The sequence below is a fragment of the Hakea prostrata genome, chromosome 8 (assembly GCF_041222555.1).
Source record: "Hakea prostrata isolate BN-2017 chromosome 8, UWA_Hpros_2, whole genome shotgun sequence".
Lineage (NCBI taxonomy): Eukaryota > Viridiplantae > Streptophyta > Magnoliopsida > Proteales > Proteaceae > Hakea > Hakea prostrata.
The window spans coordinates 29,447,756-29,458,457 of NC_142607.1; the positions used below are offsets into that span (position 1 = coordinate 29,447,756).

General features: G+C 39.6%; 1 non-coding gene across 1 annotated transcript; it reads right to left on the minus strand.

Moving 5' to 3' along the window:
* Positions 1-567: 567 nt before the first annotated feature.
* On the minus strand, positions 568-674 carry LOC149007513 (small nucleolar RNA R71). The gene has a single exon (XR_016175371.1). It is a non-coding gene; the product is annotated as a small nucleolar RNA R71 (small nucleolar RNA).
* Between the last annotated feature and the right edge of the window lie 10,028 nt (positions 675-10,702).

The window sequence follows — 10,702 nt, forward strand, 5'->3', positions numbered from 1 at the left end:
GCGCTTCAGGTACGTCCTAAACACTCCCTTTTGCTATAGTTATTTTCTTTGAATTTTACTTATTTAGCTTCTTCTTCTTCTTTCTTCTTTTGTGTGTATGCATGGTCGTCAATCCCTAAACCTTGAGTTGACTCCACTTGACTTAGAGTTAGAAGAGACTTTGGCCAACCTTAGAAGGCAAGGAACCATGGCAAACTATGAGCCTCCAATGAGGCCCTTGAGTGAGCATTTTGTTCCTACGATATATACTCCGGTTTCTTGTATTAAGTTGCCTGACATAGAGGCAGCTCAATATGAGATCAAATCTAGTGTGATACAAATGCTACCATCTTTTTATGGACTTGCCAATGAAGAGCCTTATAAGCACTTAGATGACTTTTAGAGGTGTCCTCCATGGTTAAAATTCAAAACCTCTCAGTTGATGCTTTAAGGTTACTCATTTTCCCATTCTCCCTTAAAGATAAAGCTAAGCATTGGCTTCATTTTTTGGACAATGTTAAAATTTCTACTTGGGAAGAAATGCAACAGGAGTTCCTTGAAAAGTTCTTCCCCATTGGCCGTACTAATAGCATTAGTAGAGCGATAACGAGTTTCTCCCAACAAGAAGGATAACAATTTCATGAGGCCTGGGAAAGACTAAAAGAATTACTTAGAAAGTGCCCCCACCATGCTATTCCTAAATGGCAATTGGTTCAATGCTTTTATGATGGTCTTAAAGACCAACATAGGAAAATGGTTTGATTCTTCTTGTGGTGGAACTTTCATGCACAAGAATGAGAATGAGGCATGGAAACTTTTTGAAACCCTTAGTGAAAACTCCCAACACCATGCTTCAGCAGCTAGGACTGAGATTCCATCCACTGGGCAACCAAAGAGGAGCGGTCTCTATGAGATCAATCCTACCGTTGAGATGAGTGCTAAGGTTGACTTACTATCTAAGAAATTGGATTATCTCTTGTCATTAGGACAACAAACCCCATCTCCACTTCCTACAAGTTCCTCTCCACCTAATCAGATTGAAGCATGTGCTTTATGTTCTAGCCTATCCCATCATGTCACTGAATGCTATTTGGCTACACAATACCCTGAGTTTGTTAAGGAGCATACACATTTGGCCCAAGGAGTCTCTAAATTGGGCAATGATCCATATTCCAATACCTACTACCTAGGATGGTGAAACCACCCTAATTTTTCATGGGGAAACTCAATGCCCAATCCCTCTAATCAAATACCTTATAGGCCACCTCCATTTAAAATGCACCAAAATGCCTATAGGAATGAGCAACCATCATCTCCACAACCCTCACATAATTCATCATTTGAGGCTAAGGTACTAAAAGCACTTAGTGGATTAGAGCAAAACACTCAATTGTTGCATTCCTATTCTCAGTCCATTAACAAATTGGAAACCCAACTTGGTCAACTAGCTGATGCCATCAGTAGGAGGGAGGTTGGTCAATTACCTAGTCAACCAATAGGTAACCCTAATCATCAAATTGGGTCTAGGAAAGAACAAGTCCAAGCAGTCTCTATTGTGACACGTAGTGGGAAGGAATATTATGCACCTTTGCCTACTCCCAAGCCATTGCCCATTGATCTTGAGAGTCGAGAGGAGGTTGATTTGACCCATGAGACTGGCGATGATGCACACAAGCCTAGTAAAGAAACACCACCTGTGAGTATTCCCCATCAATTTCCTTGTAAGGGGGGTTGCACATTTTGATTGTAGAGGGTCCTACTCCTAAATCTTACACTCCCAAAGCCCCCTTCCTTGAAGCTCTTAATTCCTCAATTCCAGATTCTAGAAAGAATGCTAAGATGCAAGAGATGATTGATTTATTCCAACAAGTTTGTATCAATCTCCCACTATTAGATGCTATCAAGCAAGTCCCAGTTTATGCTAAGTTTCTAAAAGATTTGTGCACCCAAAAGCGTAAGTTGAAGACTCAAACACCTAAAATTGTGCACCTAAATGAACAAGTCAGCTCAATAATTTCCAACCAACTGCCCCCTAAACTTAAAGATCCAGGTACACCTTTAATTTCATGTGTCATTGGAGATTTATCCATAAGTAAAGCATTGCTTGATTTGGGAGCCAGTGTGAATATTTTACCTAGTTCAATTTATGATAGGTTTGGTCTAGGAGATTTGAAATCCACTGATGTGATTCTACAATTGGTAGACCGCTCAATCAAACAACCCCGTGGGCTACTTGAAAACGTTTTAGTAAAGGTTGAGGATCTATATTTCCTATTGATTTTTTTATCCTAGATATGGACAATAAAACTACCAATAAGTTACCACCAGTCATTCTTGGATGGCCCTTTTTAGCCACTGAGAATGCTTGCATCAATTGTAGATCGGGTGTCATGGACATATCATTTGGCAATAAGAAACTTAGAGTCAACATCTTCAATGCATCATTAAGCCCAAATAGAGGTGAAGAGTGCTTTGCGATTAACTTTATTGATGAGGTAGTGGTTGATTATATTCCAAACATGCTTATTGATGATCCCCTACAACATTACTTGCCATTTGGGGAATCTAACCTAAATATTGAGGAAGTCAACACATTGTTGGACTCTTCCTCTTCTTTGGAGCAGTCACCATTCACATTTAGATTTGAGCTTCCACCTCCATTGGCTGCATCTCACTGAGTCTGGCTGAAGACTCTAACTTAGAGCTTTATGGGAGGCAACCCATTTGTTTAGATGTTATTTCTTGTTCTTTTTCTTTTCTTTTCTTTGTTTGTTGTTAGGTTTTACTGTTGCGTGCTCTATCATGATTTCAAACATCAGGTACACTCTTTCCTCTATTTGCTTCTATCATTTTTTTTTATATATCTTGCATGCACTGAGGTCATTGCATAATTTAAGTGTAGGGGGTGTCAACTCGAGTAAGACTTGTTGATAGTTGGTAGAGCATTGTCACAAAGATAAAAAGTGCCCAATTTTTTCTGGCTTTGGTAAGATAAATGTTTTAATTCCTTGCTTAGATACAAAATGAGAGTTTAAGTGTTTTAGAAATCCCATATGATGTAATGAACAACCTCTTGAGAGAATAGTAATGGGTTTTACATTTTGAGACTGAGGTTGAATCAAAAAATAGGAACTCCAGGTAGTCCAAAAGGTTTGACCATCTAGTTATCTTGTATTGCCTTGTGCTTATGGTGACAAGTTGAGACCGATTTTAGACTATTTAAATGTGAAGTGAATTGAAGTATAATGTGAAGAAAAAAAATCTGCTGAAGTTTAAAGTTTAGACGGCAGTCCGTCTGGGAGATTTTTTTTATATTGGTCCGTCCAGTTCAGAATGTGTTTCTAACTTACTGGACACTAATGACCAAACAATCTATGTGATGTTTGGGCATTGAGGGCCTAATGGGGCTTAGTGGGAGCTAGTGAGGTAGAAGAGTTCTGTGTGAACCACCTCATAGCATAAACATGATTAAACGTTTTATTTTATTAAAACTATTTTTAATTATGGGTCTATTAATCATGTTTCTTGCACATAATGAAACTAGTGTATAAGTCTATGTGGGTTTGCATGAGAATTTGATTGAATGTTTGTTAGCATCTCTTTTGGTTTAAATGCTTACCCCATAGGTTGACTATGCTAGTGTGATTTGTTGTTGCTTGTGTTGTGTTTTATGCTAGAATAGTTGAACTCACCTTGTATGTAATGTCTCTAGAATAAATGGCTGCTACAAAGAGCATAGTTGCTGGCCTCACTAAAGGAGATAAGCTGAATGAGAGGAACTATGACCTCTGGCACCAAAAGGTGCAATATCTCCTGGAAGAGTAGGATATGCTGGAAACCATAAACCAAACCATGAACCCACCTGAGGAAGGTACCACTGCACAGCATCGTAGGGACCTTGAGTCATACAATGCTTGGAAGAAGAAAGACTAGGTAGCCAGGATTACAATCCTGAGCTCCATGAGGGATGACCTGATGCTTCATTTTGAGAAGCATAGGACTGCAAAGTCATTGTGGGAGGCTGTGAAGTTCCAATACGAAGGGACTTCCACCACAAGAGGCCGCCAGCTCGGACTCACCTTTGACGGTTATAAGATCCGCCAGGGTCACACCATGAGTCATCATATAACCATCATGTCTAACATGATTAGTGAGTTGAGCACATGTGGGCGCCAAAGACTGATGAGGAGTGAGTCTCCGCAGTCATCAGGTCATTGCCAAAGACTTTGGAGCATATGAAGATCTTCTTGACTCATGTTGATGATGTCAAATCTTTTGATCAAGATGCCAAGCACCTTGAGCTAAAGGAGGATCGGATGTTGCCCAATGCCCCTCAAACTAAAGTACTTGCTGCTGAAGCTAGCACTAGCAAGGGTGCAGGCTTCAAGCTCAAGAGAGAGAAAGCTCAACCTCAGCGGTTTTTGTAACCAGGGTTGGAACAAAAACAAGAGTGGCCCCAAGCGTTCAAGGGGGACAAATGTTGGCAAGAAGAAATCAACTTTGATTTGCTTCAAGTGCCGAAAGCCTGGTCATTTTGCTCATGATTGCACTGAGCAGGAGGTATGTACTGTGTGTTATACCTCATCTTGTTATGTAACAAGTTCTACCATGCTTGCTGAACTAAATCCTTTGTGGATTGTTGATTCATGTGCGACAGAACACATAACAAGGGAACGCTCGAGCTTCATGGAATATTGTCGTATTCCAAGAGGAAGCAGGAGAATAACGATGGGGAACAATTCAAGTGTGGAGGTTCATGGCATAGGCACATGCAGATTAGTTTTGTAAGGTGGCCGGACACTGTTACTCCATGATGTGTTGTATGCTCCAGACATTCGGCGGAATCTTGTTTTTGTTATTTATCTTTTGAGACATGGTTTTAGAGTTGTATTTGAAAACAATTATTTGGTTTTGTATCTAGGTGATACAGTTTATGGTTTATGACGACAACATGACTAAGACTCATGACAACACACAACGACAACACAACTCACCACAAAGACGACTCACGACGACAACTTTCAACTCAAGACTCAACTCACAACTCAACGCACATACACAATACTTAAAACTAACAACTTAACTCTAACCATGACTACAACCCGAGTAAAAGTCATAAACTTTAATTATTGTGTATTATTCAACCAAGATGTATTATGCTTCATTTATTCAAGTTTCTAATCCAAGTTTTATATTATTCACTTCTAAGAAAGTTTGAGTCACTTCTGGATCTATGACTCAATGATGCTTTCATTACTGTGTTTTGTGTTTATGATTGTCCGAAAACTTGGGCTCTGATACCATTCTGTCACATCCACCCAGGGGGTACCCTATCTGGATTACCCGGGGGAGTGATTCACGGTCCCGTTGATCAAGTTTAGGAACGATCATAGCCACTTAGCACAATAATATAATCAAAAGCAAGAACAAATCTTTGTATTCAATTAATTTAATAATACAAGTCAAGAAAGGATCTCAGAAGGATCACAAAGGACATCAGAGTGCGAAAATGATACAAATAGGATAAATAGTCAAAGTGTGAAAAGGAGGGGGAAACCCATCCTATAATAATAGCGGAAGGTAGATCGACTAAAATAAGGGTTACAACCAGTTCCCAAAATGACAAGGGAACAAACTAAACTATGGTCTCAACGAATCAAATAAAAGGTAAAAAAAGGGAATGAGACGATATCCCATCTCTAGCACACAAGTGCAAAACCGATCTGCTACAAATAAGTCTCAATCTCGGACTACTAGTCTTTATCAACTTGTTCACCGTAACCAGTGTAGTACGAATCATCAAATTGGTCTTCAAAGTGTTGGCTGTCATAGTCAACGGTAGTAGTACCTGCAATAGAGTCTAACAAAAGATGTTGCAAAAGGAGTGAGTTCAAAAGAACTCAGCAAGGCAATTATTCCATAAAACATAAGCCATATGATACAAGCCATAACATGATGCAATATGATATGAAACAAATGATGCAAATATGATTCTAACTCTATGAATGCTGGTATCTAAGGTAGACATGCTTTAAGTCATAGCACCATACTTCTTTAGGTAAGTCTTAGTCACTCAACACCGGGGGAATTGGGTACTGCATCCCTCTCGGACAATCCATGGCTAGGGTTTCGGTCACAGCTCTCTCACATCACCATTTGGTCTAAGTATTGGCGCATGTCAAGGTAAAGCCTAGCCCAATGCAAGTAATCTACTCAGTCATATCATGTTAGATCCAAATACGTCCATTCCTCCCATCCCAGGATCCTTTCTGGTATCCTTCACACTAGAGTCATGGATATTACCCACCGGACTAACCAACCCTATTGGTCATTCACAAATAGTAGACGGGAAGCTCTCACGTCCTCTCACGGATATGACCCACCGATCTTCCAGCGCCCGTGAGCCCAAGTCTAGCTATTTGTAACCCTACCAATAAATGGCCCGTTTCGGGTATCCGTAGTATGGTTTATGGCCTCTCAAGGTTGGTTACTGGTCTTGAACGCCCATCAAACCATACCCTACCACAGGTCGTTCGGTCTCAATGCCCTTCCGATTCGGGTCTGATACAACTGGGACATCCTAGCCAAACACCACTAGACAAGCCCTATATATGTCATCCAATAATCCAGGAAAGCGTCGATGGGCATCTTCGGAGAACATCCCATACTATTCCCTCCGATGTCCAAGGACAGAAGTACTAGTAGGGCACTCCCCAATCCCAAATTATACCTAAGCAATCACATTGCTCAAGTCCATCGTACCATACACAAATGATACATCATCATAATAGAAGTTAAGTCATAACATCGCAATGATTCATCATATATATAAGTAACAAGAATGACTAATCATTATAACAAGAATATATATAAACACAATACTACTGTTTTAAAGCATGTATAGCAATCCTATGATGTCCAAAAGTAATAAAGAAACTATATTCACTAGGTTATGAACATCAAGACATAATCACATAGCCTATGTATTTATGGCAATAACCGTCCTTACCTTACGCTGTGATGATGATGATCCAAAGGTTACACAAGAATGATCCAATGATGGCAATAAGACCCTAGACAAACATAAATGAAAGATTAGAGAAGAAATCGGAGAAATCTGAGGTCGAACGGGTCAAAATGGTGGAGGATACAGTTCAGCAGCATGTTTGGTCGATGCTCTTGGTCGATGGGATCGACCAAGGAGGATCGACCAAGACAGTCTCGGACTGCATATAGGATTTTGGTCCAAAATCGGTCTTCCAGGGCTCGGATTGATCCGAAACTTGGAGGGATGATTAATAACAATATAAGAACACTATAAATCAAGAAATTAACACAATCTAAAGGTCTAATTAGAAAGCCCCAAATTGTACTACTAAGTTTTATAGACAAGAATCAAAGCATGGCTTGAAATCAAATGCATTTGCATTGGAAATGTATGAATTAGCTAGGGGAACTAATAGGAATTGGGTTAGAATCATATGTTAGCAATAAACATAAACATAGCATACTATATACCTCAGTTTAGAACAAGAATGTATGAAGTTAAGAAGAGAATCAAAGTAATTCATATGCAAGGCTTGAAATGAGAGCATAGCATCAATGGAAATGGGAGAGGATCATAGGTTAAGCAAGAGTGAACACTTGGAGTGATGGTTGCAAGGTTGCAACATCAACTCCAAGGTTGCAATAGCAAGAAAAGGAATAGAAAAGAATAGAATAGAATAGAGAGTGAGAGTGATGAATCATACCTTGTAGATGATGATTAGAGAAGAGAGACAATGATTGCAATGATTGGGGGCAAGAATCCTTCACAAATACCAAGAGAGTGCCTTGGGAAGCCCAACTCTCGTTCTCAGTGGCTTAGATAAGTGTAATAGGGTTCAAAACACGAGGCTAGCATATATAGATGAGAGAATATTCCAAAAAGCATCTTTTACTCGAATCTGGGCAGCCTTGGTCGATGCTCCTTGGTCGATGGGATTGACCAAACAAGTTTCAGCAGAAAAATCAGCAATAGTTCAGCAACTTCGGACAGGGATTCGGAGGGCTAAACAAGGTCAAATTGTGTGGGGTTTTCTCCTACAAATCAATCAAGAAGTCTATTTTGGGAAATACCTTCAGATTGAGCACGGGAGTTCATTTGGTACTTCAACCCTCTTCGATGCACAGAATTTCACTAAACATTGACAATGTACTCAATTAAGGGGCATCATCGTCAATGTCCATGGGTTTCGGGTCAAACACCATGGCTTCCATAAAGAGGGCCCACAAGGACTTCTTCCTTCACTTCGGGACATTGGATTTACCCTAAGGAAAAGGTTGGACATGACTGACCTCCTAAGGCTTTCAAAGATAATAACACTAAAATCAAGGTCTAACATTAAGGTCTAACATAAAACAAGTCTTTCTTTATCTCAAAAGAAATAGGGTGTCCCGGCTAGGTTTGGGCAAGATTTTACACCTTGTGTGTAGTATGCTTCTTCAGCTTGCACTTTCTCATATTGCCCTTCATGGTATTCCGACTTTCCTTCGCCCTTTGTGGCTGCTAGTGAAGTGGCAATTCAGTACTTGTAGAGTAGTCTAACAAAAAGATTGCACAAAAAGGACCGAGTTCGAAAGAACTCAACAAGGCAAGTTAATCCACAACAATATAAATAACATGATTGTAGAACATAACATGATGCAATGTGATATGAAACAGACAATGAATGTATGAATCTAACTCTATGTATGCTGGTCTCTAAAGGAAGACATGCTTTAAGTCATAGCACCATACTTCTTTAGGAAGGTCTCATCACACAATGCCGTTTGGTAGTGGGTTCTTCATCCCTCAGGACAATCCATGGCTGGGGTATAGGTCACCGCTCTCTCACATCACCATTGGTCTAAGTATTGGTGCATGTCAAGGTAAAACCTAGCCCAATGCAAGTCATCTACTTAGTAATATCAACTCAGATCCAGATACATCCATTCCTCACCCTTGGCAATCCTTTCCGGTATCCTTCACACTAGAGTTAGCATAGTCCCTGACTACGGACTCATCAACCCTACTGGTCATCCACAAATAACAGACGGGAAGCTCTCATGTCCCCTCACGGATTGGTTACCGGTCTTGAGCGCCCATGAGCCCAAGTCTACTATTTGCAACCCTACCAGTAAATGGCCTCTCACGAAGTATTCACAATGCGATTCATGTCCTCTCACGGATTAGTTACCGGTCTTGAGCACTCATGAATCCCCATTGGTACCACGGGTCGTTCGGTCTCAATACCCTTCCGAATCGGGTCTGATATAACATGGTATTTCTAACCAAACACTGCTAGATAGCCCTAGGTATGAAAATCAATAATTCGGGAAAGTGTCAAAGGGCATCATTGGAATCATCCCATACTATTCCCACTTATGTCCAAGGACAGAAATGTCAAAAGGACACTTTCCAATCCCAAATCATACCTAATCAATCACATTCTCAAATCAGTCACCACGTACACAACCAATATCTCATCATATAGAAAGATTTACATAAACATGATCTATCGCATATGTAACTGATAAGAATAAGTATCCATAATCAAAAGAATACATAGACATGATGCTACTGTAGTCAACATACTTACATCAGTAATAGAATAATAAGAAGATACATTTATAGAAGTGAATCTAATAGAATCCAAGAATAGAAACTAAGATTCATGAAATGTATGTAATTATGGAAATAATTGTCCTTACCTTAAATAGCATTGATGATTATCCAAAGATCAAAGAGAGAGGTTCCAAACCTAGCAAATAAACCCTAAACAATCATAGATACAACATTAGGAAAGAGGCCTAAAAGATTGGAGATCAAACGAATCAAATCGAGCGAAAAAAAGAGCTACTAACTTGCTTGGTCGATTGGTTGGTTGATTGGTCCAGTCGACCACTTGAGTCAGTACGAAGCAAAAAAATGAAGTTTTATCCGAAACTCTACGAAACTTAGAGGAAACCTTTAGAACAGTATTCTAACACTAAAGGAGTATAGATTAACCACTAATAATGATCAAAAACACTACCTACCAATTTGAAATCATGATCCTCTAATTTGGTAAAAACCCTAGTTTTCGATGAAAAATATACTATGAATCCAATGGAAAAACTAGAGATGATCAAATCTCATCCTAGTAGAAGATAATCAGAAATCATACACAATTCCATCATGAAATAAGATCTAATCATGCTAAGAAATTAAATCGAAAAGGGAGATCGTGGTTTCATGAGGTTTAAAAATGGAAGGAGATTATGGAAGAAATGGTTGCAAGGATGCAGCATCTTCTTCATAGTCTCAATCAAGAATAAGATACAGGAGGAGTAGATCAATACAACATAAGAGTGAGTACTAACCTTAGATTTAAGAATCAAAGATGAGAGGCTTGAGATCTTGCAAAAGTTCTTCGAGTTCACCAAGGAAAGCTTTGAGAGAGTCTTGCCCACGTTCTCTGAGAGTTTTGGAGGTAGAGGATACTAAGAAATACGAAGTTTACTTAAATAGAAAGCAAAAAACCCTAAACAGAGGATTTTCTCGGATTTCTGACTCTATTGGTCGATTGCCCCAATCGACCACCCAGTCGACCAAGCCTATTAGAAAGGCCAAACACAAGGAATTGAAGGCCCAACTCAAGTCCAAACCTAATGAGCTTCTCCCAACACAACATATGGCTTACCTAGTATAGAGAAATGCCTT